The 8,418-nt window shown below is 37.3% G+C and overlaps 1 pseudogene; it reads left to right on the top strand.

Moving 5' to 3' along the window:
• Positions 1-6,532: 6,532 nt before the first annotated feature.
• On the top strand, positions 6,533-7,019 carry LOC112626796 (annotated as a pseudogene).
• Positions 7,020-8,418: the final 1,399 nt, after the last annotated feature.

Genomic DNA, 8,418 nt, shown 5'->3' with positions numbered 1-8,418 from the left:
CGGAAGGTTGGCATTTCATAGTTGAGTGCAAAGACTTTTATGCAAAAGTGAATGGGGTGGGGTGTTTCATTTGCATAAGGTGAAAAAAACAGTCAGGACTGGGTATCTTATTTGCATAAAGCAGAAATTTACAACAGCTCCACCCTGCCCCTCTAGTGAGCATGTGGGTCCTTATCCTGAGTTACTCCATTGTTTTATTTCCCTTACTACACATGTGTCAGCAGATGGAATTTACCACTGTGGACGTGTTTGGTTTCTGTAAATCCTCTGATCTGTGCAGCTGCAAGGATATCTTAAGGAAGTCCCCTATGTAAGTTCCCTTATCTGAGTATGCCCAAAAAGGAAAAGAATGTGTTCACTGAAGCCAACTGTGTATGGACAGAACTCACTGGTTGCAGAAAAGACAAAGGTATTATTATTATTGTTATACTTTAAGTTCTGGGATACATATGCAGAACATGCAAGTTTGTTACATAGGTATACACGTACCATGATGGTTCGCTGCACCCATCAACCCATCATCTACATTAGGCATTTCTCCTAATGCTATCCCTCCCCTAGTAGCCACCCTCTGTCAGGCCCCGGTGTGTGATGTTCCCTTCCCTGTGTCCATGTGTTCTCATTGTTCAACTCGATTTATGAGTGAGAACACGCGGTGTTTGGTTTACTGTTCCTGTGATAGTTTGCTGAGAATGATAGTTTCCAGCTTCATTCATGTCCTGCAAAGGACATGAACTCATCCTTTTTATATGGCCGCATAGTATCCATGGTGTATATGTGCCACATTTTCTTAATCCAGTCTATCACTGATAGGCATTTGGGTTGGTTCCAAGTCTTTGCTATTGTGAACAGTGTTGCAGTAAACATACGTGTGCATGTGTCTTTGTAGTAGAATGGTTTATAATTCTTTGGATATATACCCAGTAATGGGAGTGCTGGGTCAAATGGTATTTCTAGTTCTAGATCCTTGAGGAATCGCCATACTGTCTTTCGCAATGGTTGAACTAATTTACACTCCCATCAACAGTGTAAAAGTGTTCCTTTTTCTCCACATCTTCTCTAGCATCCGTTGTTTCCTGACTTTTAATGATCGTTCTTGTAACTGGTATGAGATGGACTCTCATTGTGGTTTTGATTTGCATTTCTCTAATGACCAGTGATTATGAGTTTTTTTTCACGTGTTTGTTGGCCACATAAATGTCTTCTTTTGAGAAGTGTCTGTTCATATCCTTTGCCCACTTTTTGATGTTTTTTTTTTTTTTTTTTTCTTGTAAATTTAGGTTCTTTGTAGATTCTGGATATTAGCCCTTTGTCAGATGGGTAGATTGCAAAAATTTTCTTCGATTCTGTAGGTTGCCTGTTCACTCTGATGATAGTTTCTTTCGCTGTTTAGAAGTTCTTTAGTTTAATTAGATCCCATTTGCCAAATTTTTGCTTTTGTTGCCATTGCTTTTGGTGTTTTATTCATGAAGTCTCTGCCCATGCCTATGTCCTGAGTGGTATTGCCTAGGTTTTATTCAAGGGTTTTTATAGTTTTAGGTCTTACATTTAAGTCTTTAGCCCATCTTGAGTTAATTTTTGTATAAGGTATAAGGAAGGGATCCCGTTTCAGTTTTCTGCATATGGCTAGCCTGTTTTCCCAACACAATTTATTAAATAGGTAATCCTTTCCCCCATTGCTTGTTTTTGTCAGGTTTGTCAAAGATCAGATAGCTGTAGATGTGTGGTGTTATTTCTGAAGGCTCTGTTCTGTTCCATTGGTCTATGTGTCTGTTTTGGTATCAGTACCATGCTGTTTTGGTTACTGTAGCCTTGTCATATAGTTTGAAGTCAGGTAGTATGATGCCTCCAGCTTTATTCTTTTTGCTTAGGATTCTCTTGGCTATACAGGCTCTTCTTTGGTTCCATATGAAATTTAGGCCGGGCGCGGTGGCTCAAGCCTGTAATCCCAGCACTTTGGGAGGCCGAGATGGGTGGATCACGAGGTCAGGAGATCGAGACCATCCTGGCTAACACGGTGAAACCCCGTCTCTACTAAGAAATACAAAAAACTAGCCGGGCGAGGTGGCGGGCGCCTGTAGTCCCAGCTACTCGGGAGGCTGAGGCAGGAGAATGGCGTGAACCCGGGAGGCGGAGCTTGCAGTGAGCTGAGATCCGGCCACTGCACTCCAGCCTGGGCTACAGAGCGAGACTCTGTCTCAAAAAAAAAAAAAAAAAAAAAAAAGAAATTTAAAGTAGATTTTTCTAATTCTGTGAAGAAACTCAGTGGTACCTTGATGGGGATAGCATTTAATCTATAAATTACTTTGGGCCGTATGGCCATTTTCATGACACTGATTCTTCCCATCCATGAGCATGGAATGTTTTTCCATTTGTTTTTGTCCTTTCTTATTTTCTTGAGCAGTAGTTTGTAGTTCTCCTTGAAGAGGTCCTTCACATCTCCTGTAAGTAGTATCCCCAGGTATTTTATTATCTTTGAAGGAATTGTGAATGGGAGTTCACTCATGATTTGGCTCTCTGTTTTGTCTATTATTGGTTTATAGGAATGCTTGTGATTTTTGCACATTGATTTTGTATCCTGAGACATTGCTGAAGCTGCTTATCAGCTTAAGGAGATTTTGTGCTGAAACGGTAGGGTTTTCTAAATATACAATCATGTGATGTGCAAACAGAGATAATTTGACTTTCTCTCTTCCTATTTGAATATCCATTATTTCTTTCTCTTACCTGATTGCTGTGGCCAGAACTTCCAATACTACGTTGAATAGGAGTGGTGAAAGAGGGCATCCTTGTCTTTTGCCAGTTTTCAAAGGGAATGCTTCTGAAATTGTGGCAGTAATTAGTAGCCTACCAACCAAAAAAAGCCTCGGATCAGACAGATTCACAGCCAAATTCTACTAGAGCTACAAAGAAGACTTAGTACCATTCCTTCTGAAATTATTACAAACAACAGAAAAAGAGGGGATCCTCCCTAACTCATTTTATGAGGCCAGTATAATCCTGATACCAAAATCTGGCAGAGATACAACAACAACAAAAAAAGGAAAATTCAGGCCAATATCCCTGATGAACATTGACTCGAAAATACTCAATAAAATACTGGCAAACCAAATCCAACAGATATAAAAAGCTTATCCACCACGATCAAGTCAGCTTCATCCTTGGGATGCAAGTCTGGTTCAACATACACAAATCAATAAATGTAATCCATCACATAAACAGTACCAATGACAAAAACCTCATGATTATCTCAATAGATGCAGAAAAGGTCTTCAATAAAATTCAACACCTCTTCATGCTAAAAACTCTCAATAAGCTAGGTATTGGTGGAACATATCTCAAAATAGTAAGAGATGTTTATGACAAACTCACAGTCAATATCATACTGAATGGACAAAGGTCTTTTTATAGTAGACTTTCCTTCCTTATCTGTGCTTGCAGCTTGGTTTTTCAGGCTGCTCTTTGTTGGAAAGAATTTTACTGAGGATCTACCCTAACTGCCTTCATAGCTGCCTTCCTTTCCCTCTCTTTTGGTGTGGGATTTTGCTTTAGTACATACTTGTGAGATCATACATTCTTTGTTTTTCTGTGTCTGCCTTATTTTACTTAGTGTTATGTCCTCAAGATACATCCATATTGTTGCAAATGGCAGAAATTCATTCTTTTCAAAGGATAAATAATATTTGGTGTGTGTGTGTGCGTGTGCGTGTGTGTGTTTATTACCATTCATCTGTCAATGAACATTCAGGTTGTTTTCATAATTTGGTTATTGTGAATAATGTTGCAATGAACATGGGGGTGCAGATATCTCTTTGAAATGAAGATTTTATTTCCTTTGTATATATACCCAGAGGAGGGATTGCTGGATCATATGTTATTTCTATTTTCTACTTTTGGTGAAATCTCCAGGCTGTTTTCCATAATGGCTATACCAATTTACATTTCCATAAACAGCGTATAAGTTTTTCTTTCCTCTACATCGTTACCAGCACTTATCTTTGTCTTTTTGCTAATAGTGATTCTACAGTTACACAAGATGAGTGAGTTACGTAGCTCTAATATACAGGATGGTGGCTATGGTTAACAATAGTGTATTGTACACTTAAAATTTTCTGAGAGGATAAACCTTAAGTGTTGTTACCACACAGAAAAAGAGAGAAGAAAAGAAAATGGTATCTGAGTTGATAGATACATTAATCAGCTTGATTATGACAATAATTTCACAATGTATACATTATATATCAAAACATCATGTTGTAAGCCTTAAACACATAGAGTTCCTATTTGTAAAAAAAAAAAAAACCTGGTAATTGAATATCAGATGTAAATTTCCCTAAGCCTTACATCTTTTTAATAAACTTGATGAAGACATTTTAAGTACAATGGAAGTCTCTGTGTTAAGTGTAGTGTAATGTAAATTCTTGACCAGATGGTTTTACAAAGGTAACATTCATTTTTCAAAATTAAACAACTGACATATTAAATGCCCCCATAATTGGCTTGCAATTTTAATAAAGAGCAGAATTCAACATAGGGATTTCAGCAGGGATATACAGCTGGGTAATGAACACTTCCTAAGATCATTGTTATTAAGTTATACCTACACTTATTTTGTCCTTTTAAAAATTATTATAGCTGTCATTTGGAGACTCTATGCCACAGAGTAACAAATTCATATGTATTATTTAAATTGTCCTAATAATTATTCTCTGAAGCAGCTTTTAATATGTCCATTTTACTGTTGAGAAAACATAGACACAATGAGCTTCAAGTTCAACAACTTGCCAAAGGTCATATTTAAGCTGAGATCTGAGGCCACTTCTGTCTGACTCCATAGCCTGCGCAATGAACAGTTGTGTTGTGTATTGCCTTCCAAATACCAAACAGGTGAATGAAGAATGCACAACTCTCTATAGGATTGAACCTGCCCATCTACCATTTATGTTCTTCAGTTCTCTCACATTCCAGACAAGTTTTCTGGTGACTCTGTGGGCTGGGCAACAGTGGGCAGGGTGAGAAGAAAGAAGATGCCATGGTGGAAAAGCAGATTTAGAAGCAGAGAATCAAATGGTTATGTCTTTCTCCTTTTTAGCCTCTCTGGCAGCAACTACTGAACCTTAGTATTAACTGAAGCAGTATATGAGAACAGGAGGCCATGTGTGGCTGGTTGCACCTCCTGGTGTCACAAGAGAGACTCAGTGTGAGGGACTGTTTATTTTTGAGCGGTGAGATCACAAGACACAGATTTGAGACCAGCTTTTTGATTTATATTGCAAGTAAGACCAATTTTTCCTTGCTGCAAATAAGAGAAAAGTCACTTTTTATTAATAGGGCACAGAGCAAATCTTAAATAGTTAATGTTAGTAACATCCTAGGAAATCTTTGCAAATGTCATCTCTTAGCTTGTTCCCCAAATGTAAAGGTTAGAAATCATTTCAGGAAGCATGGTCACACGTTTTAAATAACTTCTCCTTCCATTTAAGCTGCTATACATTTATATACATAATTCACTGTTTTTCATTAAGGAATAATGCCAAGAGAAGAAAATAACAGGTTAAAAACGTGGTCTAATACTGGAGAGGAAGCAAGAAACCAGGCCTGGACATCTTTCTAGACATAGAGTGGGCCCTTTCTAGACAGAATATTCCATGTTGTTTGGGTAGTTTGCTTTGGGGCAGAATATAGGTTACCTGGTCAATACTGTAACTATTTAGCCACAGGGGGCTGTTTGGATTAAAATTAAATACAACTAGAAATTTAATTCCTTAGTTACACTAGAAATCAAAAACCAGAACACAGATGAAAAAAAACAGTAATGAGTAGGAGGGAGTAGTCTTCTATATCAAAGAATGTTGCTTAATTAGCCCTGCCTTTTGTATTTAGATGGTGTCAAATATCTTTGATGTAAACTTCCTTCATATTCATTTATTTCCAACTATTTCTTTAAAAATTAAAATCTGTCTCTATCTGTATTTTTTTCTTTTCCTTTAAGCTAAGACAAAACACTTTGGAATGGTGCCAAATACTATGAACATCTATTCATTCATCTATCCATCCATCTACCCAGCTATCATCTATGTTTCTAGAAATTTCTTTAGCTTCATAAGTGTGTGAAAAAGTAAATAATGGTAATGAACTCTATTCTATTCACCATCTAAATATTTTGGATTGAAATAAGTACCCTGTTATAATATAGGATATGTGTCTCTGTAAGCATTATCAAATGATATATGAAGTTAAATATATAAATAATATATATTTAATATAAATATATAAACATATTTGTACATTTCTTAAAATATCTTTATTACATAAATTTATTAAGTTTTATATACACACATACCCATATGAAAGAAGAGAATATTGCAAAATTATTTGATTTTTAAAAAATGATATTATTAATAGCTAGATTCTAGATCCTTTTAATAGATCCAAGAATGAAGAATTATTGGTTGTAATGTAAACTCAAAACTTAAATTTCAACTTCCACTTAAGCTTGGTATTTGGTTGGTGGGAACTGCACAGGTTCAACATGCCTATCTGGAAATGTAATTTTTGTACAGGGCCCATGAACCCTGAACCCTGGCCACTGCATGATGTTTGTTTGCAATGATTGCAAGGTGTTCAGATTTTGTAAATACAAATATCATAAAAACTTTAAAAAGAAACACAATCTTTGCAAGTTCAGGTGGACCAAAGCATTCCAGAAAGAAACGTAAGGAGCTTACAGCGAATAATTCATTTGATTTCGAAAAATGTAAACATGAACCTACAAAGTACCAGCAAGCGCTATGGAATAAAACTACTGATGTAATGAAGAGATCAAACAGAAACGTCAAGCTAAATTTATAATGAACAGATTGAAGAAAAATAAAGAGCTACAGAAAGTTCAGGAGATCAAAAAAGTCAAGCAAAACATCCATCTTATCCAAGCACCTCTTGCAGGCAAAAGAAAGCAGCTGTAAGAGAAAATGGTACAGCAATTACAACAGGATGTGGACATGGAAGATGTTTCTTAAAAACCTTCACATTTCTGCATGTACACTTGAAAATATCCTTTGGAGACTTACAACTTCTAAATTATTTATTTTTTTAAATATGGTCACTTAAAAGGTGATTAAAAATGTTTCTCCTACATTGCTGTCTGTAAAACATCAGATATTATGAATGTTAGCTTCTTAGTGCTAAACCTTCACTGATAGATGTACTTGTATAGGCCGGGCGTGGTGGCTCAAGCCTGTAATCCCAGCACTTTGGGAGGCCGAGATGGGCGGATCATGAGGTCAGGAGATCGAGACCATCCTGGCTAACACGGTGAAACCCCGTCTCTACTAAAAAATACAAAAAACTAGCTGGGCGAAGTGGCGGGTGCCTGTAGTCCCAGCTACTGGGGAGGCTGAGGCAGGAGAATGGCGTGAACCCGAGAGGAGGAGCTTGCAGTGAGCTGAGATCCGGCCACTGCACTCCAGCCTGGGCGACAGAGCGAGACTCCGTCTCAAAAAAAAAAAAAAAAAAAAAAAGTACTTGTATAAATCATGAAAATTCTGTTTGTAAATACAGAAATGAGTTGTGGACAAAAATATGGTCACATTATTTGGATAATGGCAGCAGGAGGCATTTATATAATAACTAATGAAAAAAATTCATGGCAAGTGATATACAAAATGAAATATCCTTTGCAGTAAAATATTTCCTTTATTAGTGTTATAGAAGGGGAATACGATAAGGAACTAACTATCTGTAAGACAGGTATTCTCAAATAATATCCTTTATTTTGATTTCAGTGTTTCCTGTTTTAGTGTATTAGCATCTTAGAAGAAAATAATAGCCTTGTTTGATGAAGCCTAATTATGCTGGACTATTTTTGACCTGGTTTAATCGTTCTTATAGGTAACTGTGGATGTTGGAGATGAGAGCTGAATAATATTTGCCTGAAATGGCACTAAACTCTATAATTTCTGCTTTGAAGAATACTCAGTTCTAACTCGTGATTCCTGGTAGAAAAATTTTCATTTTTCTAGCTTAGCAATGATCTAGAAGCAGAGGAATTCCAGTATATTTTATTTTTTTATTTTTTATTTTTATTTTTATTTTATTATTTTTTTTTTTTTTATTTTTTTGAGACGGAGTCTTGCTCTGTGCCCCAGGCTGGAGTGCAGTGGCGCGATCTCGGCTCACTGCAAGCTCCGCCTCCCCGGGTTCACGCCATTCTCCTGCCTCAGCCTCCCAAGTAGCTGGGACTACAGGCGCCCGCCACCTCGCCCGGCTAATTTTCTTGTATTTTTAGTAGAGACGGGGTTTCACCGTGTTAGCCAGGATGGTCTCGATCTCCTGACCTCGTGATCCGCCCGTCTCGGCCTCCCAAAGTGCTGGGATTACAGGCTTGAGCCACCGCGCCCGGCCGTATATTTTAAAATT

This window comes from Theropithecus gelada, chromosome 6 (genome assembly GCF_003255815.1).
Source record: "Theropithecus gelada isolate Dixy chromosome 6, Tgel_1.0, whole genome shotgun sequence".
Lineage (NCBI taxonomy): Eukaryota > Metazoa > Chordata > Mammalia > Primates > Cercopithecidae > Theropithecus > Theropithecus gelada.
The sequence above is the reverse complement of the archived record's forward strand: the minus strand, read 5'-3'. Positions and strand labels throughout refer to the sequence as shown.